The sequence below is a fragment of the Tupaia chinensis genome, unplaced genomic scaffold, assembly GCF_000334495.1.
Source record: "Tupaia chinensis unplaced genomic scaffold, TupChi_1.0 Scaffold000275_1, whole genome shotgun sequence".
In the NCBI taxonomy this organism is placed as follows: Eukaryota; Metazoa; Chordata; class Mammalia; order Scandentia; family Tupaiidae; genus Tupaia; species Tupaia belangeri.
Window position 1 is genome coordinate 3,090,825 of NW_006159757.1, and position 23,003 is coordinate 3,113,827.

The window sequence follows — 23,003 nt, forward strand, 5'->3', positions numbered from 1 at the left end:
CAGGATCTCCAGTTCTTGCTTAGAATCTGTTGCAATGTTGAAATGAAAGGAATGCAGGTAAATCCTATAAAGCCTGGTTTTTCTTAATACACCTTTAAAGGTTTTTAAATTGTTTCATATCTGGTCAAGTTGAGATTTTTAAGAACTTCATTTTTAATTTGTAATAAAAGTTTACAACTTGATTTTTTTCAAAAAAGTCAACAAACTGCAAACACCTGTTAATAAAGGTCTTAAATAATAAAAATAAATAAATAAATAATAAAATCTCCAGAGCAACTATAATGTAACAGATTTCCACAACTCAGGAATGTTTAACTATTGCCGTAAAATTTCTCATGGATATTATAAATATAGCAGCAGCAGTAGCAATATTTGCTGGGGATACATACCTTAGTTAAAACAATTTGAAAGTCTTTATATGTTTCAACCACAAGTTATAATAGAATAAATGATTTTGCTATCTGGTCCTTTGAGAAGGGCCATAGTTTATTCTGAGAAGTTCCAAGACATTCTGGGTCTTCTAATCATTTGTCTTTCTCTTGCTTCAGGTAGCAAATTGACAGTGGGTTGGGGAGTGTAAATGCTGGGGCAATAGAAATTATGTAAATGTTGTATCCCAGCAAGAAAACTTTCAACCCCTTGAGGTCTTTTAAACAGCATTAATTCTAGAAATTAGATACAGAATTTCACTTTTTCATGCTAATAATGATTTCATAAAGAAAAACTCGTTAGTAAAGGTGACAAATATGAAGTTCTATTGAACATTTAAATTCAGGAATCTCAGTAAGTGCCCCAGGGAGATATTTACCCAGCCAATGACTCTCTGATGTTATTAAGAAGTAATTTATTCAAGAAAGTCTCCATTCATGAGTTTACATAAGAACAATATCTGCTTTACAAAGGACTGTGTTCTCAGTATTTCACATACCTAATTTACAATGACTTTCGGTTAAAATTTTCATTAGGTTGGTTCAATAGTATTTGATAATTTTAATTCAGTTTTACGAGATCCCAGGTTCCCATTTAAAGGAAGGGAAATTGCAGAGGAAATAAATTTTTAAAGAGCAAATTCATTTCTCAAGTGAGCCCTGCTAATTTCAGTAGCAAATCTGAGGTGCAAGAAAGTTAACCTTTAGCATTTCTATGGCAGTTCTTTTGGGTATAGACCATGGACATCCATTATAAAACACTGTATCAGTTCTTTGCACATGCTGATGAGTGTAGCAACTGTGATTCTTCAGTGAAATACTGAAATTGAAAAAGGGCTTAGAATTTAAATACAGGTGTTTTCATGGGCACCAGAACTAAAATAGGCAAGAGGTGAGTACTCTAGGTTCCTAGAACAAGAGTCAAGGAATATACGAAGGATCTTCAGAATGCTCATGAAAAATGTGTATTATAAAAAACAAAACAAAACAAAACAAAACAAAACAAAACTACAATTGGCTTTCAAAAAAATGTTGCATCATCATAAACTCATACTTCAATTTCACTTTTCCATGACCTTCTTGAAGTTCCATGGTACAAATACCATAGGTCGGGAATTGAGGTAGGAAAACCACTACACAAGGTTTAACTGAGAGTATAAAATCAGGGCAGACTCAGAGAACCAAAGACAGTCAGCTAAGAGTAGACCAGAGATCAGTCCTCTCAGTACAGGAGCAGGAGTGTGTCTTAGGCACAGAATCTGACTGGGAGTCCCACCTTAAGGGTGTGACAGGGAATTTGCTAGAGGAGGGGTAAGTTAAGAAATAAATCAATGCCCCATAAAATAAAGTTTTTTCAGCAATTAGGCTTCCTGTTAAAACTACCTGATTTAGACTTTCACAGTGATAACAACAAACTCGCTTCAGATAATCTGCAAATAGCAGAGGGCAAAGCAAAGGACAACACTCTCCCTCCCAATTGTATCAACAGATTGAAAGAATCTAATATTATTTGCTCACAATGAAATATATCTTCTCACAATAGTGCCACTAGCCTGACATTGTTGGACTGTCAACCCAATTCCCTGTCATATCATGCAGCAGGGTCCTACGAAAATAGCCATGGTTTACATAGACTTCTCTGATAACTCTGGGTTAAAAAAAAAATCATAAAGGACAATCCACTGCTCGGCCTATCATTTCTGTTCTGCACTGGAGTCTTTCCTCTGACTCTTCAGGTAAAGGAAGAGTACTGTGAAACAATTATTCAGTGAATCTGATCAATGTAGAAAACTGAACTAGATAATTCGCCTTCTATATGTCAGGTTTCATTTACTAATAGCCTTAGGTGTATTTATCTTCTTTACCTAGCTCACAAAAAGGCCCCTAGTCCACTTAGGAAAGAAACTATTTAACACCCATATCAACCTACACTGTAGAAGGAACTAGCTTTTTTCTCAACAGGAGTCCTGGGCTATAGATTCAGAAAAGTGGGAATCATGAAACCATTTTCTGAGAAGCCTTTAGAGCTTGGCCCTGAGACTTCATATAAAAGTTTGGAGACAAAGGTCAAAAGCTCTAGGTGTTAGTGGATATAGACTTTACAGTCTGTCTAAAATATATTCTGACAGTATTAGAAGCGAATCTACAGGCTATAATGCATGTGATTGTCATTATAAGTTACGGCTCTGTGTTTTATTGTATATAATAAAATGAAATGATAAAAATGACATTAAACTTTGGATTCTAGTGCTTAAATCACACGTTTTATTCATCATTTGGCAGCTAAATGTCTCTTAAATAGTGTAGAAGGCTTTATGATTTAATGTTTGCCTAAAGAACTGAAAGACATGTGTAAAGCTGTATTCCTGAGTGCAGTTAAACTATATTGTATTAAGTCACCAGAAGGCAGATGTTGGTCCAGTTTTCCTTGGCAGAGAACAGAAGGTCTGGGCCAACCTTCAAGCTGATCTGGATGAGGAGTCTTTAAAAAGTTCATGGGAAAATGGAATTATAGCATGAGTTGACTTTGGTGCAAAATTGTCAAATCCATGCATTTTTTAAAAAATATTCACTTTCCATGAATTCTTTAAAGATCCCTCATATATATCTAGATTTCCCCATTTTCAGAGGCTCATTGAAACCACTATGCACAAAGCAAGTGAAGAGTTTACCTGTTTTCTCACCACTGTATTTAACTTGCCCTGACAACCCTTTAAAGCTCTTTATTACTCCTAAGAAATTGATACTTTGGTCTCCAGTGGTCATTGTGCTTAGCCTCCTCTTTGTTGACTTTGCTGGAACCAAAGAGAATGCATCATTACGTAGGAAATCTTAACTCTCAGTGGTTAAAGGCTCAATGAAAAAGCTTCCAGTACTGGGAGTACCATGTGTCTGAAGGTTTTCCTAAAGACTCTTGATCCTATGCACCTTGTTTCTCAGATTGAGGAACTTCAGAACAGGATGTTCTATTCTTGTGATGAGAGTTGGGTTATTGACAAAGATCTCATTATTTTCAATGAAAAGAAAACCACTTTGTTTTAGCTAACTTTTCATCAACGAAAAGGGCTTTTCTTGCCCTGTCCCCCCACCAATATATATCAGGTAAGAATGGGGGCTGTAAGACAGTGGTAAGAATGGGGGCTGTGGGCCTGCATGAGGCATGGTGGTTAAAGGCACTGGATTCCCACATGGCCCACCATGGTTTGAGTCCCAGCCTTGGCGGCTTGCTTTCTTGCTCTCGCTTTCTCTTTCTCTCTGGTCAAATTAAAAAATAATAACAACAATAACAACAAATAGAATTAAATACATAAATAATTCTTTAAAAAAAAGGAATGGGGGCTGTAAGACAGTGGCACAATGGTAATACAACTGGATTTACATGAGAAGGTCCTAGGCTCATATCCCAGGGACTTCCCCACTTCATGCTAAGGCTGGGGGTGAATTGCACCAAGGATACTGGTTGAAGGTGTCTAGCTCTATATCTCTCTCTTTATCTCTTTCTCTCTCATGGAAGAAGAAAAGAAACTTAAAATAATATTACATACACACATATATACATATACATATGTATATATACATATGTATATGTGTGTGCATATATGTGTGTGCGTGTGTGTGTGTGTGTGTGTATATATATATATATATATAAAATCAGTGATTTAATTAGGTTCTTGGCAAAACATTTGGAACACCAATTTGTGAGGATGAACTCCATTTGTAAGGGCAAATATGAATTACAGGTAGCCCTGGAGCTGAGGAACAGTCTTGATTTTTGGTAACATTTGCAAGTCCACAGCTTTCTGATCAACCTTGCGCTTTCTCTGTAACCTTGCATTTCTCCTTCTCTGTGTCGAAGATCTTACTTTCCTGGTGTCTGGGCTTCCGCAGTTTCTTTTTCTTGAAGTAAGCATTGGTGAAACATTTTTGGATTTTTTTACTTTGCTAATACCAACTTTCGTGAAGGTGATGGTGACAAATTTCTGGTGTGTTCTGTGTAGTGGAACTCAATTGAGGACCAGAGATCCAGTCACAAGTAGCATGGCATGCCCCAGACTAGGACCAGGTTTCAACTACAATGGGGTTTCCCTTTTTGGGCTTTTTAGCCTTCGGGTCACCTTTTATAACCTTGCCACTGGCATCAGCCTTCTTGGCCTCAGGTTTCTTCTCCTTAGTATCCTCCTTCTCAGTTTTTTCGCCTGCCATCTTGTATAGTGGGAAAGAGCTTAAAATAATAGTTCCATAAAAAAGAGTGACATCTGTTTTCCAAACTCACTTTCTTCAGACTGTCTCCAGTTAAGTAATCACAGTCAGCCTTCACATTGATGGAGAAGGCACTCAATTTGTGGTACAACCTTCTGATTTTTAGGGAATCTGTGAAAGTCCTATTACAGTCTAGCATATTTGCTTATTTTGATTACTGTTAAAACAACCCTGATCCTCTACCATCAGTACTTCATCCCTTCATCCCAAGGCACAAATCCCAGGCCATATGTAAAAATCATAACAGAGATAATTTCCCACGGCATTTGTAATCATTTCTGAAATTTCAGGAAGTATGTCAAATTTGTGTTTGTGTGTGTGTGTATGTGTGTGAGTATGGGACTCGGAGACTATGAAGGTGGAAATTCTGAAAGGATTAAATGAAAAGAAACAGTGAAGAGGGAAAAGAATGAGAAATTGAAAATTCAGAGGTCCTGGAGATAGTTTTTCTTAATGACTTTTGTCTTTGGCCCTGTTGACACAACTCTACGGCTTTAAAGAGTCTAAATTGCTTTTTGCCACTCTCTCAGTTAGACTCATCACAATGTTAATGGACATTGCTGAGCAATACAATATTTTTCCTCTCATAACCAAGCGGATCATACAAGACCCACATCCCAACTACTGTTGATGCAGTGCACATGTATTTTAGGATTAAGTAACTTTTCTCGTCTCCATCTGGGCTCTAAGTCTGTGCCATATGTCACCTAACAAGGTATTTTCCATTATTCTTTTAGTCAGTTCACTGCATGTTGTTCCTCCTGTCCCTTGAAAATTAGCTTGTCTGTAATCAGAAATCACTTTTACCCACAGTTCAGTGCACCTACTGTAAGTGTGGCAAGTGCTTATTTATGGGGCTGATAATTGGATTAAAACATTGAAAAGAAACAGAAAAATGGAACGGGTTAAAAAGAAAAGCACAAGCCTGAAAATTCACAAAACCAAAAGCTTTATGAATGAAATCATCATTAGTAGAAATTGTCAGTAGCAATGTTCCAGAATTTGAGGTCCTTAATATTCAGTTGCAATGAGATTTAAAAACCTAAGAAAGGGGGCAAAGGACCTTGAATAGTCCTTCTATGATGATGACTTGAAAACAGCTGATTAATTTCTGTGTATCTTCTGACCTGCATTGAAATATGGTTGATGCATAAATCTTCACTACGTCTAGATAATGAAATATTATAGTAAGGAAAGCTCTCTATGCTAAATTATTGAAGAGAGAGAATTAATTACCCTTTCAAATATGGATACTATTTTGATATTTGAAATCAGAGCAAACAAGTCTGATCTCTTCTTACAGAGTCTTGCTGAGTGGTATAAACGGGTAGAATGTGGCATTGTGGTTCTGTTACACAATTTAGTCAATTTAGGAGTGATGGAGTCGACAGATAGTTCACTGTTACCTCCTCAAATGTTTCCCCACATATAGAATTTTCTAAATACTTTTCTAATGGCACAATGCAAAACACTTTTTTTTAAAGAAGCTGGCATTTTTGGGGTAAAAATAAAGTAAAACATTTACCAATAAATCAAAAGCAATAGTAATATAGGAATGGGAAATCAAATTGTCATATAGGAATGCCAATATCCAACAACAGGCTCTCATGTAAATGTGAGCCAAAGAGACAACGCTTCAAACCTGATAGAAAACATAATCCAGAAGAGAAAAATCCAAAGAAAAACAAACATAAACGTTCACGTCTTAGGAGGCATAAAAAGCAGAAAATTAGAAAATCAAAACCACAGGAGAAAATCTCCATCACTACCTTTTTAGCCGGCATTCTTTAAGTAGTCCATCTTAATTCTGCAGCAGAGGGAAGTTCTTACCTGACTGACTGAATCACTCCTTTCTACAGCTCTGTAGACCGAATCACTCCTTTCTACAGCTCGGTAGACCTAAGTGGGGGGCAGGGAGGGATAATGAAGTACAATCAGTCTTTCAATTTGAGAAAAATATTTTATGCTAACCTATAGTCTTTTAAAACTGCTCTTTTTTAAAAGAAAAAAACTGGAAATGAACAACCTGTAACAGTAAAGTCAGTGAGATTAAGTTTGTGTTATTTGCTCCTGCAAATTGCTCATTGTGCTTACTGACCTAAAGTGAAGGCAGAAGTGAAACTTAGTTGTGAGGGACTTGCTAAGTTCTCAGCAGAATAAAATGGTATTATTGCATTAATTGATTCTGATTTCTACCACATCTGTGGAAGTAAGATTTTACTAGTTGGTCTCTATTATCCTAGGAATTTTGATACTTGATAGCTACCTGTTTTATCCATATACATTGAATTGGTAGTGGAAAGGAGAAAGAAAATGATTATCCTTCTACTATAAAAATTCTACCTAGGGGCATAATGTCAAGATTACTTTGGAAATCTTAGTCTGTTTTACTTAGGTGCAACATTAGTGAGTCGTTCTAGTCAAATGCTTGCTGACATCCATTTTCTGTTTGTTAACAGTTTAATTAATTTAGCCAAACAATACAAACTGGGTTCCAAGTTAATGTTTTGGATAATTTCTTTTCATCATTGCCAGTGGTGCTGGATTTATGGATTAGGAACACTAAGGAATATTTTATTGTAAATGGAAGACATAACCTCATTTCTACAGTCCTTGCATGCATTAGCCTAACCCAAGTGTTGGTAAACAGTAGTCCATCGGCCAAGTTGTTACCTGTTTTTATATGACTTGAGAGCCAAGAATGGTTTTACCTTTTTAAATGGTTGAAGAACATCAAGACAAGAGTATTTCATGGCAGTGAACTTATATAAAAGTCAAATTTCAGTACTGATAATAAAGTTTTATTGGAATACAGCCATGTATATTTGTTTTCATACTGCCTACAGCTTCTTTTACAGTGCAATGGCAGAGGTGAGTCACTGGCATGGGGAAGGTATGGCTGCACATCTTAAAATATTTACTACCTGGACCTTTAAGAAAAGTTCATTGGCCACTGGTATAGACTGTAATTTATTTCATCTTGGGAGGGGGGAGGATAGGGATATAATGAGACAGGATCTTAATAATTGAGGCTGATTAATAATATAGGTGACTGCTAGCTTTTCAGATCACTAAAATAAAAATGACTATATTTTATTCTGTAGTCACTAGATCACTTATGGCAAAACATGAGGAACCAACTCATAAACAAATGAAGTCTTTATCTCTGTTAGCAGTTCTAGGTGGCTTCATTGCTCTATCATAGGTACTTATCAAATCTACTTTTAGACCGGTAATAAGTCTTCAAAGCTATCTTTAATATTTGATAAAGATATGTAGAAAATGACTAATATGGAAATTAAAAATAACCCTTGAAAGAAGCAAAACGTAATACCCAAGTGTCTTCAAAAAGTTAATAGAAAAGATATATTACAAAATAACCATACATAAATTTAAAAAATTTTTACACCAGAATAAACTCATACTTTGTGTGTGTGTGTATATATATATATACACACACTTTATGTAAATAACTATATATTATGTATATATATATATACACACACATATATACACACTTTATGTTAATAAATAAATATATATTTATCCATCCATAATATTAAGTTGTCAGAAAAGTCATGACTTATTTTTAAATAGAAAAGCATGTCGTGACTTTTCTGACAATTCAATATGTAAGTGCACAGGTATAAAGTCTGCTTTTCATCTTGTAAGATGACTTTGAGACTATTCTTAATCTTTAGCAAGAATATCCAGAACATCAGCTCAACATAGAATAAATACAAACAACTCTTCAAAGGAACAAAACATAATATTTAAGTGTATATATAATAATCCTTAAGACCTTATATGAAATACAAAAAAAGAATGTGTTTATATGAAGCATATGTATAATGCTTAAGCATTTATAAGAAGTTTAAGATACAACTAATGTGTATATATGAGAAATCACCCCCCCGGGGGGATGGCCATGCCGCAGTCCCTTCTCCTCCATTCTCCTCTCGGGATCTTGGGCACACACGCACACGCACCCAGCATGAGTTTTAAGCCACCGGGTCTGGGACGTGAACTGCGGTCGACTACGTGGGAGTCCAGCAACATAGCCATTACGCTAACTGCTGGTCCCAACTAATGTATATTTTTAATGAAAGGATGTATAGTGAATACATACAACCATATAGACTCATATATGTGCAGTAAATGATGAATCTTGTCCAGGGAAGGATCTGGCACTTGTCCTTGGTTTCTTGGAGATAATCTCTAAGCCCTTTAACTGTCCTGTCTGGTATGGTACCATTGTTTACTCGGGGCCTTTCGACTGCACAAGATAGTTTTACACTAACAATGTGATCTACAGGGCGAGGCCTTGGGCCTTGCACTATCAACACAGCTTCTGGAAGAGCTGGAGACACAGGTTAGCTCCACAGTAAGCCATGCTTATGTAACCGAGTCCTAATAAACACTCTGGACAACAAGATATGGTGAATTGCTTTTGTTGCCACCCTGCATACATGTCACATGTTGTTTCTGGGATATGGAAGTGCTGTCCACAAACTACCACTGGCAAAGGACCACTGAAAACTATGCACTTGGAATACTCCTGACTCCTGTCCCCTTTGCCTCTTCTTTTATCTCATTTTAATATATATCCTTTCATTATAATAAACTATAACTGTGAGTATAAAAGCATTATGAATGTTGTGAATCCTTCCAGCAAATCATCAAACCTGAGGGGGGTGGGGTATCTGAACTTGCAACTGGTACCAGAAGTGAGGGTAGTCTTGGGGACCCCCAAACATGAAAATAGATATAATTTTTAATACATATATACATATATACCACAAAATTATGCTACTGCTTATGAAGATTGTCAGAGTTAGGGGAATATGACATGTAGTTTCAAGGTATTTCTAGATCTGGTGGTGGTTAAATAGGTATTAACAAATCAGTGTCTTTTATGCTGTACATATATATTTTATATACTATGCTTATTGCTCAATATTTTACAAAATCTCAATATTTAAAATTAGTGTCTCAATATTTTAAAAAATGAGGCAAAACTCTCCATAGGTTGTTCTACACACACATACCTGTGTACACACACACACACACACACACACACACACACAGTTCAGTGCAGCCAGCCACTAAAGAATTCGGCTACACAAAAGACTATTCTGTCCTTAGTCTTATTATTCAGGGTCTATTATCCTTTTTTTATAAGTAAGCTGTCACTAAGACCCATTTAAATTGTAGATATGCCCTCCTGTCCGATTTTCAGCCATTCTCTTGATAAATACACCAACCATTTTATAAAAGCATTATTTCAGCTGTTTACAACAATTTGTTCAAGAAGAGGAATAAACAAAATGCCTCCTGAGATCACTTTATCTTAGCTTAGTTGTTCAAAGATCAGGATCACAATTCTCCTGGTCAAGTGAGGGAATATTGGTTTTGATTTGTTTTATTTTCTGTTTGCTGGAGTCTTGCAAATTCTGTCCCTCTGCTTACATGTGTATCTTAGAATGGATACAAGATAAATCACTGTTTTGACTTGGTCTTAGCAGTATGAACCCTGTCTGGAAAGGTTAGATCAAATGGCTTTAAAATCTTAGCCATCATCTAGAGTCATGTATGATTCTAACTATAAACTATAACTGTCTCCATGGATAGGAATAGGGATTTCTATGCCCATTTCAGTACCTACTCTAGTTCTAGAAATAATATGTGCCTAGGTAAATAATGTTTTAAAAATTGCCAGAGAGTGCATGTATTTTCCAGAGAGAGACAGAAAGCCAGAGAAAAGAGAGGAGCAAAGCAACCCCACCTCCCCACCCACGGACTGGTGAGGTGTGGTCGTGCTGCAATTCCTTCTCCTCCATTTATCCACCCTGTAGAGATTTTGGGCATGTATGCACACATCTCTAGGGTGTTTTTCAAATCCCAGGGCCTGGATTCAAACCATGTGGTTGGCCACATGGGATCCTGCTTCCTTAACCACCAAGCAGCAGGGCCATCCCCATAGGTAAATAATTTTTAAGAGACTGATCACAAGTAGGACTCAAACATATCAACTGTCAGCCTCCTGAACTCACAAGGGGATGTGTTCAGACCCAGTTCATGGCCCGTTTAGAGTCATTATACATTTATGCAGTACATGCAATGTTGTCACACACCATCATCTGCCATGGAGGGAACAGAAGTTTTAAAATAGTGTATGATTGTTGGGAACAACAGTTGGCATAATGGCTATGTCGCTGGACTCCCATGTAGCCGACTGCGGCTCGAGTCCTCGACCCAGTGGCTTAAACTCACGCCGGGCGTGTGTGCATGTGTGCCCAAGCTCCCAAAGGAGATGGAGGAGAAGGGATTGTGGCATGGCTATCCCCCCTGGGGGGTGATTTCTCACTTTCTGTCTCTCTGTCTCTCTCTGTCTTTCTGGTGAGTACACAGGTCTTATAGCCAAAAAACTCTCAAAAAAAAAAATAGCATATGATTGTTTATAACCAGATCATTGAACTTCATTAGCAGTTGTCAGGGCTTAGTGTCTGGCAAATCTGATGACAACCTGAAAATATGGATGTTGTACATGGTCATAGTAAGGTTAAATAACTTAAAATATTTATTTAATCTCTTAAAATATCAAATATAATTTATTGACACTTAAAAATCTGAAAATCAACACAATTTTTCTTACACGTTGGGATCTATGGATATGTCTTATAAAATAATGTAATTATAAACAATACAAACAAAAAATATTATAACGATGGTTGACATTCTAAGTAGAACAATCAAAATATGCCGAAGAAGAAGAGTTTTGCTACAGGCCTGTCGAAGTGGTCTACCCTGATCCAGGGATACAGAACAGACTGAAGACAGTAACTTGCTAGGTCATCTTATAAAGTACCTGTCTTTAAAGTCACCCAGATTGACTGTCACAAGTCAATGCTTGGCGATTACATTACCTGGCCTCATCTGATTCTATTGTTCATATGGCCTTGAATAATCAGGCCACTGTCATCGATTAGTGGCTTGTTCTGGCCAACTGAACAACTCAATCAAATTGACCCTGTGGCAACTTGTCTCATTGCTTAGGAAATAGCAGTTAGGATTTCCCCAAAGCCTGACATTAGCCATATATGGGCTTCTAAAAAGCTAAATATGAGGACTCTTTCAAATAAAGAACATAGTTGTAGAGACCAAATTATTGGGTAACATGATCATGTGTTTCAGACAGAGGGAATAAAGGTTCTTGGATCACTCAATGGAACCTATAGAAACTCTGATTCCTAGGTCCCACTTCAGAAATAGTGATTCAGTAATCTGTGGTGGAGTTTCAGGAATATGCACTTTAAAAATTTTTGCTAGAAGATATGTAGCAAAGAGAAAAAGATCTCCCCTCCCCCCACCCCCTGGTGTTTACCATGCTACAATCTCTTCTATTCCATTTCTCCCTCCTTTCAGGATTTTGAGCACACACAGACATGTGTCTGGCTTGTTTTTCAAGCTGTTGGATCTAAGACTCAAATATCACAGTCATCCATGTGAAATTAAGCTATCTTAACCACCATGCCACCGACTGGCCCCAGGAATATGTATTTTTTAATAAGTACTCAAATGATTCTGATATGGATGGTCTCAGAGAACTTTACAGAAACATAAAGTTTCTCTTTGTTTAGCAGCCAAACCTAAACTGCTTCTAAGCTTCTAAAGGGAACAGTGGGTCCTACAGTCAACGTAGAACTCATGTGCTATGCTAGGACTTTTTAGCAGCCTCACACTCTAGTACCCTATAGAAAAGGTTACACTGGCTAAATGAGTTCACAAGCCAGAAAACTCATTTGGCTAAAGCATAAATGGTACTTACTTGTTTATATACCTTCAAGGATATAAATGATGTGACCTTCCCAAAAATTTTATTAACATCATGTAAGTGAATTCCCTAAAGTTCCTAGAGAATACTCTTGGCAGATTTCTTTCCCCATACTCTACATGGCTATGGCCGTCATTACCTTACTGCTGTCAAATAAAATTGTGAGCAGCTGGACTGAACTGGATTACGTTTTTGGGCTATATTAAAATACTTTACATTGTTAATAAATGGAGGCAATTAAAGGTTAAGTATTTGGCTCATCTAGCCCTTAGAATAATAACTGATTAGAATGACAGGTTAAATTTAGTTTCCCAATTTAAATTTGGCATTCCTAGTTATTAAAAGTCTGAGTGCTTTCCATTTCCTGTTGAACATGTAAGAAGCTCTAGAAGTAAGCACTCCATTCTATCAAAAAGTAAAAAACAGAGAAAATGGAAGAATCAAGAATTATTCTTAGATCCTGGGACCAGCAGTTAGAGTAATGGCTATGACGCTGGACTCCCATGTAGTTGACCGCGGTTCACGTCCAGGACCCGGTGGCTTAAAACTCACGCTGGGCACGTGTGCGTGCATGCCCAAGATCCTGAGAGAAGAATGGAGAAGAAGGGATTGTGGTGTGGCCATCCCCTCTGGGGGGTGATTTCTTGCTTTCTGTCTCTCTTTCTCTGTCTGTCTGGCGAGCGCACGCGCCCTATAGCATAAAACCTCTCAAAAAAAAAAAAAAAGAATTATTCTTAGATCCTTAAGAGAAATGGGGTAACAGGGCAAACCACTGCCCCCTCACACTGGAGACACATCATAGGCAGAGAATTGCAACACACTGGAACAAAAACCTCCATTGGAGCCAGTGCTGGGGTAGGAAAACTGGATCTATAACTGATAAATTGCTGGAGGCTTGATATGGATAAGTCTGAAAACCAAAAACTCCACGGGAACTCAGTCATAGGAGGTCCCCTAGGATACCCCTAAAATTTACATTCAGGAGCTTCACCAAATTTTCACAGCAAGTATCACAGAGACAATATCCTAGAACATCTGGCATTGACAGGGGAAAAGAAAACATTTTGGATATGCCAAAGCACATGATTCTTCAGGTCTGTCCTCAGGAGAAACTAGCTAATCAGAGCTTAAAGGGCTGCAGTTTTATCAGAAATTAACTGGTCTTGGAGTAGATAAATGTATGATTCCAACAGCTATAGCCTTCCTCACAGAGGGGACATACTCAACTCTAGACCACTCTGGCCTTCCATGTGGAGAAGAAAAATGCTCAACTCTAGTCCACTATAACCATTATGTCTCAGTCAATAGGGGAGGAACAAAAATGAGAAGTATTTGTGAAGCTCACCATCCAGGGACACAGACTTCCTAAAAGACTAAGACCTAATCTGAGGACTGCAGAATGCTTTCGCTTCCTTCACATTTCATTACCTGCATTACTTCAGCCTTTTAAGTAGTTTCTTTTACCCAATACATTATATTCCACTATCAAGAGAAAACTAGGGACCAGCAGTTAGTGTAATGGCTATGTCGCTGGACTCCCACGTAGTCAACCGCGGTTTGCGTCCTGGACCTGGTGCCTTAAAACTCACACCTGGACGCATGTGTGTACGTGCCCAAGATCCCAAGAGGAGAATGGAGGAGAAGGGATTGCGGTGTGGCCATCCCCCCTGGGGGGTGATTTCTCGCTTTCTGTCGCTATGTCTCTCTCTGTCTGGCAAGCGCACGTGCCCTATGGCAAAAAACTCTCAAAAAAAAAAAAAGAGAGAAAGAAATTTAGAAGAAAACCAAAGAGAAAACTACAAGGCATGCCAATAGGCAAAAAAACAGCTTGAAGAGACAGAGGATGCATCAAGACAAGACATGGCATGAAGTTGTAATTATCAGACAGGAAATACAAAACAATTCTGGTTAATAAGCTAAAGGAGCTAACAAATAAAGCAGACAGCATGCAAGAACAGATGGGCAATGTAAGAAGAGATATGAAAATTCTAAGAAAGAATAAAAAATGATAGAGATCAAAAACACTGTAACTGGGCCAGCTGGTGGTGTGGTGGTAAGGGCAGCTGGATCCCACATGGTCAACTGAGCGATTCAAGTCCTAGATCTGGCAGCTTGAAAAACATTTTGGGTGCATTTGCATGCATGCCCTAAATCCTAAAAGGAGAAATGGAGAAGGAATTTTGGTATGACCATTCTCCATGGGAGGGTGCTTTCTTACTTTCTCTCGGTCTCATTCTGGAAAGCACATCCACCCTCTAGCAAATTTTAAAAAGAAAAGAGAAAACCCAAAACCCCCCAAACACAGTAATGGACATGAAGAATGCCTTTGATGGGCTTATTAGTATACTATATATGCTAAGAAAGGAATCTTTGGGTTCAGAGATCTCAAGAGAAACTTCCAAGATTGAAAAGCAAAGAAGTAAAAGCTGAAAAATATTAGAATATTCAGGAACTATGGGGGAATTACAAAAGGTATGAAATACATGAAATGGAAATACCAAAAGGAGAATAAAGAAAGAAGAACAAAAGGAATACTTGAAAAGCAATAATTCAAATTTTTTTCAAATTAATGTTAGACATCAAACTATAGATACACAAAGCTCAGAGAATTCCAAGCAGTGTAAGTGCCAAAAGAGCTACACCTATGTATATCATTTCATATGAGAGAAAAACAGATACACAGAAAATACTGAAAGAAGTCAGAGGAAAAAGGCTTATATATGCAAAAGCAAGGATAAATCACAGAAACGTTGTAAGAAGACAAGAGTGAAATGTTTAAAGTATTGAGAGAAAACAAACAAACAAAAAACCCTTATCAGCCTGGAATGAAATTATCTTTCAAAAATAAAAAACAAAAAATTTTTCAGGCAAATAAAATTTAGGAAATCTGTTGGAGATTTGTCTTGCAAAAAAATGTTAAAAAAAAAAGAAAGAAACCTCTTTAAAGAGAAAGAAAGTAATACAGGTCAGACTTTGGATCTATCTAAGTAAAAGAAAAGTGTCATCAAAGGAATAAGTAAAAATAAAATATCTATTCTTCCTTATTCTTAATCTAATAAATAATAGCTTGTCCAAAATAGTACCAGCCATGATGTATTTTATTATACATGCTTGTGTGTGTATGTGTATCTCTACAAGGAGACTTCAAGTATTTTGTAGAAAATAGAAAACATCGATTTACTTTGTTGTTAATTAAAACAAAAAAGTCCATGCAGGGCCAGCAGGTGCTGGATCCTACATGGCTGACTCCATGATTTGAGTCCCTAGCCAGGTTGCTTGAAAAACAAGCTGAACACGTGTGCATGTGTCCAAAATCCAGACTGAGAGGAAAATGGAGGAGAAAGGAGTCCGGTGTGGCCATTTTTCATTCCCTGTCCCTTGCTAGTGAGCATACATATCCTACGGCAAAAATCTTTAAAAAAAAAAAGGCATATTTCTCATAAATATTTTGAATACATGTATATATGTAGAGGGAGAGAGAGAAAATGAATGACAGAAATAATACAGAAGACATGAGGGAGGAATTAGGATTAGTTTGTTATTATAAAGTATTTTCACTATCTGTGAAGTGTCTTAGTATTACTTATAACTAGACTTGGATTAAATTGTAAAAGTATATTACAAAATCTAAGACTACTAAAAATGTGAAAAATAAAAAAAAGAAAGAAGAACTGACACTCTAAGAAGGAAGAGAAAACGGAACCATATCGAATGTTCAATTAAAGGCATAAAATGGAAAAAAAGAGAATGGAAGACAAAAATGGGAAAAAGAAGAACAAATAGAAAACAGTAACATATATGGTAGCTATTAATCCAAATATTTTAATAACTTTGGATACCAGTGATATGAATTTATCATTGAAAGCACAGGTAATAACATAGTAGCTTTTTAAAAAGACCTAATTATATGTTGACTACAAAAAAAAAATAAAACAAAAACAAAAACAAAAAACAACAGAAAACCTCACTTTAAATATAAAGACACACATAGATTGAAAGTAAATAAATCGGGACCAGCAGTTAGCGTAATGGCTATGTTGCTGGACTCCCACATAGTTGACCGTGGTTCGAGTCCCAGACCTGGTGGTTTAAACTCGCGCCGGGCATGTGTGCGTGCGTGCCCAAGATCCTGAGAGAAAAATGGAGGAGAAGGGATTGCAGCGTGGCCATCCCCTGTGGGGGGTGATTTCTCACTTCCTGTCTCTCTATCTCTCTTTGTCTGTCCGGCGAGCGCACGTGCCCTATAGCAAAAACCTCTCAAAAAAAAAAAAGTAGTAAATAAATCAAGAAAGATATATAATGCTAATACTAACCAAAAGAAAACAGAAATATCTATAATATATTAATTTTAGGCAGAATTTACTTTAAAACAAGAAAAATACAAAATAACTAGGGGCATTAGATACGCTAAAGAGGTCAGTTCCCCCAAAAGAAAGAACAATCTTTAACATGTACGTACCTAACAGAGCATCAAAACACAAGACGTCTTCAAAAAATTTATGAGAATTGTGACTTACGAAAAAAATTCATAAATTTTACAATTTTTGAACCAAACCAAACTCATATCAAGTTGTTTTAATGTATCTGGACAGGATCTAGTCTGAGGCACTATTTAAGTTTGAAAAGCACCCCTATCAAGCTCAGTATCTTGTGTCATCACTTACAAAGGTGTTGGGAACTTTATGGAGTGTTTGCCAAGAAGTAAAGTTTATTTTTTAAATGTTTAATCTTTTAATTCCATTTTTCCATAAATGTTTGAAGTCCCTTTGTGTGTGCAGCAAAGCCAAAAGAAATGTAAGAAGAGATATTGACTAGATGAATCCACTTTCACAGTTGAACATTTCAACACTCCTTTAATAGCAATGGACATATCTAACAATCAGTAAGGACGTAGCTGAACTCAGCAACATCATCAATCAAATGGATACAATGGACTTCTAAAAACTACTCAGTCCAACAATAGAATATACATTCTTCTCAAACTCATGTGGAACATTCTCTAAGACAGACCACTTCTAAGCCATAAACACATCTTCATACATTTCGAAGACTAAAGATCATATAATGTCTGTTCTCCTATTACAATGAATTTAAACTAGAAATCAAAAACAGAAAATTAACTGGGAAATTACAAACTACAGGGATATTGAACAACATATTTCTGAAAAACGCAAAGAAGAAATCACAAGAGAAACAAAAATATTTTAAGCTAATTGAAAATAAAACACAACTTATCAAAATGTGTGGGACATAGTAAAAGCAGTGTTTTGAGGTAAATGTACAACACTGAATTCATATGTTCAAAAACAAGAAAGAGCTAAAATCAATCATCTGTTTTTACCTCAAAAACTTGGAAAAGAATAAGAAATTAAAACCAAAGTAAGCAGAAAAAAAGATATGTTTTAAAAACTAAAGCAGAAATTGGAAACAAGAAAGCAATAAGAAATTTAATAAAAACAGAAGTTGGGGGACAGCAGAACTCCCACACAGCCAACTGTAGTTCGAGTCCTGGATCTGGCAACAATGAAACTCACCCTGGGCACATGTATGTATGTGCCCAAAATTCCAAGAGGAGAATGCAGGAGAAGAGACCGACTATCCCACTGGAGTGGTGATTTCTTGCTTTCTGTCTCTCTCTTTCTGTCTCTCTGATGAATGCACATGACCTACAGCAAAAAACAGAATCTTCTAATACATAGGAAAAAACTGACAATCTGAAGGCTGATAGCTATGAAAAAAATTGAATCAATGATCAGTAACCATCTCAACAGAAAGTACCAGACTCATGGGTTAATTGGTAATTTCTACAGTACCAAACAATTAAGAAATAAATTATACTAATTTTCTTTTTCTAAATTGCTGAAGCATATGTGCTTACTGGAGAAAGACAGAGACAGAGAAAATATCTCCTAATGGGGCGTGGTCATACCACAACCTCTTCTCCTTCATTTATCCATCCTATTGGGATTTCACATACACTTGGTGCATTTCAGATCTCCAGGGCTGAGATTTGAACCATGGTTGGCCATGTGGAATTCAGCTTCCATGGGGCTGTCATAAAAATTATACCAATTTTCTACAGTCTTTTCAGAAGATGGAGGGAATATGTTCTAACTCTTTTTACAAGGCCAATATCACCTCAATATTGAAATCAGACAAAGGCATTATAAAAGAAAACTAGGGAACAAAATCTTGTGAACCTAAATACAAAAGTCCTCAGAAAAATATTAGCACATAAATTCCTGCAACATATAGAAAGAATTATCAACCAATACCAAATGGGATTTATCACGGGTATGCAATTTTTTTCAATATTTGAAAATCAATTAATGTAATCATATCTATGAACTAAACACACAAAAAAGGCATGACTATATCAACAGAGATTGAATGAGCATTTGACAAATTCCAACATACATTCATCAAAACTTTCAGTAAACTAGTAATATAGGGGAACTTCTCAACTTGATAAAGAACATCTACAAAATACCTACAGCTGATATTACACTTAATGGTGAGAAACTAAAAGCTTCCCTACTAAGATGAGGGACAACACAAAGACATCCCCATCACCATTGCTTTTCAACATAATACTAGAAATACTAACTAATTAAATAATATGAGAAAAGGAAATAAAAGGTACACAGATTGTGAAGGAAAAAATAAGCTGTCTTTATTTGGAGAAGACATGATTGTCTTTGTAGAAAATCTCAAAGAAACAACAAGATGACTGGAACTAATAAGTAGTTATAGTAAGGTTGTAGGATACAAGGTTAAATAAACAAAAGTCAATAATTTTCCTATAAACCAGTAATAAATGAGTGAAATTTAAAACTAAAAATCTAACACCATTTATATTAGCATTCCCTAAAATGATACACTTAGATATAAATCTAACAAAATATGTATGAGATCTGTATGAGAAAAGTTTTTAAAAAGTTGAAAGAAATAAAATAAGACCTAAAGAAATGGAGAGATGCTTTATGTTTATACATAGGAAGACACAATATTGTCAAGATGTCAGTTCTTCTCAATTTTGTCTATAGATTCAATACAATCCCAATCAAAATCCTAGAGAATTATTTTGTAAATATTGCCGAAATGATTCTAAAATTAGTATGTGCAGGCAAAAGAACCAAAACTGCCAACACATTATTGAAGAAGAAGAATAAAGTTGGTTAACTCACATTACAAACTTTAAGACTTAACTATAAAGCTACAGGTATCAAGAGAGTGCGGTATTGGCAAAATAAAAGACAAATAGTTAAATAAAATAGAGATAGACCCATCAAAATAGAGATAACTGATCTTTTCACAGGCAATACAATGGAGAAGGTATTCTTTTCAACAAATGATGTTGGACCATTTATATACCTACATACAAAAAACATGAATCTAAACACAGACTGTCACAAAACTGAAAAACAATATAGATGACAGACCTAAACATAAAATGCAAAACTATAAAACTTCTAGAAGATAACATAGAAGGAAATCTAGATGATCTTGGGTTTGACAATGACTTTTTAGATAGAATAATGATGACATAACTCATGAAAGACAAAATGGATAATCTGGATATCATTAAAATTAAAAAATTTTCTGTTCTGTTAATTGCACAGTCAAGACACTAAAAACACAAGCCACTGGCCGTGAGAAAATATCTGCCATAGATACATCTCATAAAAGACTATTTTCTAAAATATACATAGAACTTTTAGAACTCAACAGGAAAACAAATGACTCAACTAAACAATGAGCCAAAGACCTTAATAAGATACCTCATCAAAGAATGTATGCACGTGGAAAATAAGCCTCTGAAAAGATGTTCCACATCTATATCATTAGGGAAATGAAAATTAAAACAATTAGATACCACTGTACAGCTTTCTGAATGGCCAAAATCCAGAACACTGACAACGCCAAATGCTAGTGATTGTGTAAAGCAACAAGAATGATCATTCTTTGCTGGTAGGAATGCAAAATGGTGGAGGCATTGTGGAATACCTTTGAAAACTTTCTTACAAAACTAAACATACTCTTCCCATACAATCTACTGTACTCCTTGTTTATCCAAAGGAGTTGAAAAACTTACATCCACACAAAAAGTTGCATGGGAATATTTATAGCAGCTTTATTCATAATTACCAAGAACAAGAAACGACCAAGGAGACTTTCAGTAGGTAAATGGATAAATAAACTGCAATACACCTAGACAATGGTATGTGTTATAATTTGACACTAAAAAGAAATGAACTGTCAAGCTATGAAAATACATGGAGAAAACTTAAATGCGTGTTACTAAGTAAAAGAAATCAATCCCAGAAGGCTACATACTGTATGATTCCAATAATACGACATTTTGAGACAGGAAACAACAACCAAATAACAAATAAAACCTAATATAAAAGACAGTAAAATAGGAATAATTGGGTCAATCTGGTTGGTATTTAGTGTTTTGGGCATGATAGAGCATGAAGCACACAAACTGTATCTTGCCAAAATGCTTAATGTGAAATCATCAGGAGTTCATGTCTTGGAAATATACTTCATAGGAAACAAGAGAAAGAGGAATAAGCTAAATGACACCACGAAGATGCAGCCAGCCAAATCCAGAAGGTGGGTAATTTGGCAGGACAACTTGCTTGACCTCCTTAATGGATCAATGTCATAAATTATGGAAAGGGGTTGGAAAATGTAGATCATGGTGGGAGGGAAAGATTAAAAAGAGAACTCGAAAAAGAAAAGTTGGGGTGGACACCTTGATGGTGGTGATGATTTTATGGGTGATTACATATGGGAAAAAATGTATCAAACTATGCTTTCTAAATATGTGCAGTGTATTGTATGTCAGTTATATTGCCATAAAACTGCTAAAGATGTCAATGATGAAAGCCTTCCATAGAACTGTAGAGATGCTCATTCTAAGTTTCAGAATATCTCAGTTCTCCTTCCAAGATGGTGTTTTTCCTAAACTGTTCATTTCCTTTTCTTTTTCTTTTAAGAAAGATTTTAGCTATTGGGTGCATGGCTCACCAGAGGCACAGAAAGAGATAGAGAGATAGGAAAGTGAGAAATCACCCCTTAGGGGGATGGCCATGCAGCAATCATTTTTCCTCCATTCTCCTCTAGGAATTTTGGGCATGCATGCACATGTGCTGGTGTGAGTCTTAAGTCACTGGGTCTGGGACTTGAACCATGATGGACTACGTGAGAGTCCAGCCATGTAACCATTACATCACCTGCTGGTCACTAAATAATCCATTTCATCCTTTAAAACTAAAAAACAGATTGGGGTGCTGTTCTGAGTAGGTACCTCTTTTAAGCATGTAATTGGAGCAGTTAATTTAGTCAAAAGGATTGTGCTAGTATTCAGGGTGTGCAAAGAATGACTGAGTTTATGGGTAGGAAGCTAAAACATACTGCCACTCTGAGGTGCTCAGAATAATGCCCACTGGAAAATGGTGTGAGCTATGCCTCTGAAATGTGGATAGACTAAATTTTACTTCAATGTGATCACCTTCTGATTTCATATTGTGCTCTTATCCTCTGTGTTCCAACAGATCGGGGCTACTGCATGTGCATGCTCAGAGGCTTCTTTGCAAAAATAATTAAATTTGCTTAAGTCCATGCAACAGAGTTCTTCAAAGATCAGTCAATATGTATAATATTGCCCCTGTAGATAAAAATAAAAAGGCTCCTTGAAATTTGGGGTACCTATCTGTGACTCAGCTTACAAGCTTTTTAAGTGATAGAAACCACTTCAATGATAATTTATCATGTAACCAGTCCAGCAACTACTCCTGACACCTTAAAACATCTTCAAATGAACAGGGACCTGTTTATTCAACATGCATATTTATTTTCCCTTCTATCATTTACCCCTCTGTTATGTTCCCATCTGATTTATTTGGGAAGCTGTGACTTATAGATCTATGTTGCGGTATGTGAGAGTATGTGCATGTTCATGTATGTTCAAAACTAAATCAAATTCTGAAAATCAGCTAAAAGTTGAACTGATGTCTTTCTCACTGGCATAAAACCTTCCTTCTCAGGGGAAAATGTTGGCTGTTTCTGAGACAAGTCATTTCAGGACCATTCTTCCCTTATTATGTGCTGCTCTCCTTACCAACCCAAGGCTCATTGTTTCGTCAACTGTGCTCAAGAGGCAGAAATGCTGTGAATTGCTTGAGATCATTTATAGGTTGAAGGTGGAGCTGCTGCCAGCGTTTGGCTGCCTGGCGTGGTGCTGGGCACTGATCAATGATCTTCCTCTCCAGGCTTATTTTCTCTTGAGAGACGTGGAGCCAATGTTGGCCCTTCTACCTCAAACTGATTTGACTAGTGGAATCTGATAAATGGCACACACACTCAGTAGTTGTTGATGGTGTGGGACTTTTATCTAGTCCAAGGAAAGGTTAAAGCTGGGGGTGGTGGGGTACAGGATGAAAAGAATGAAGTCTACACTCTCATTCTGAGTA

The 23,003-nt window shown here is 36.5% G+C and overlaps 1 protein-coding gene across 1 annotated transcript in view; it reads right to left on the bottom strand.

The window, feature by feature from the left end:
* The window catches only part of CELF2 (CUGBP Elav-like family member 2), a 744,392-nt gene extending 737,843 nt beyond the window's left edge, over positions 1-6,549 (bottom strand). Inside the window, exon 1 of the mRNA XM_027772460.1 lies at positions 6,519-6,549. The gene's annotated coding sequence lies outside the window, so the exon portion shown is untranslated. The remainder of the gene's footprint in view (positions 1-6,518) is intronic.
* Positions 6,550-23,003: the final 16,454 nt, after the last annotated feature.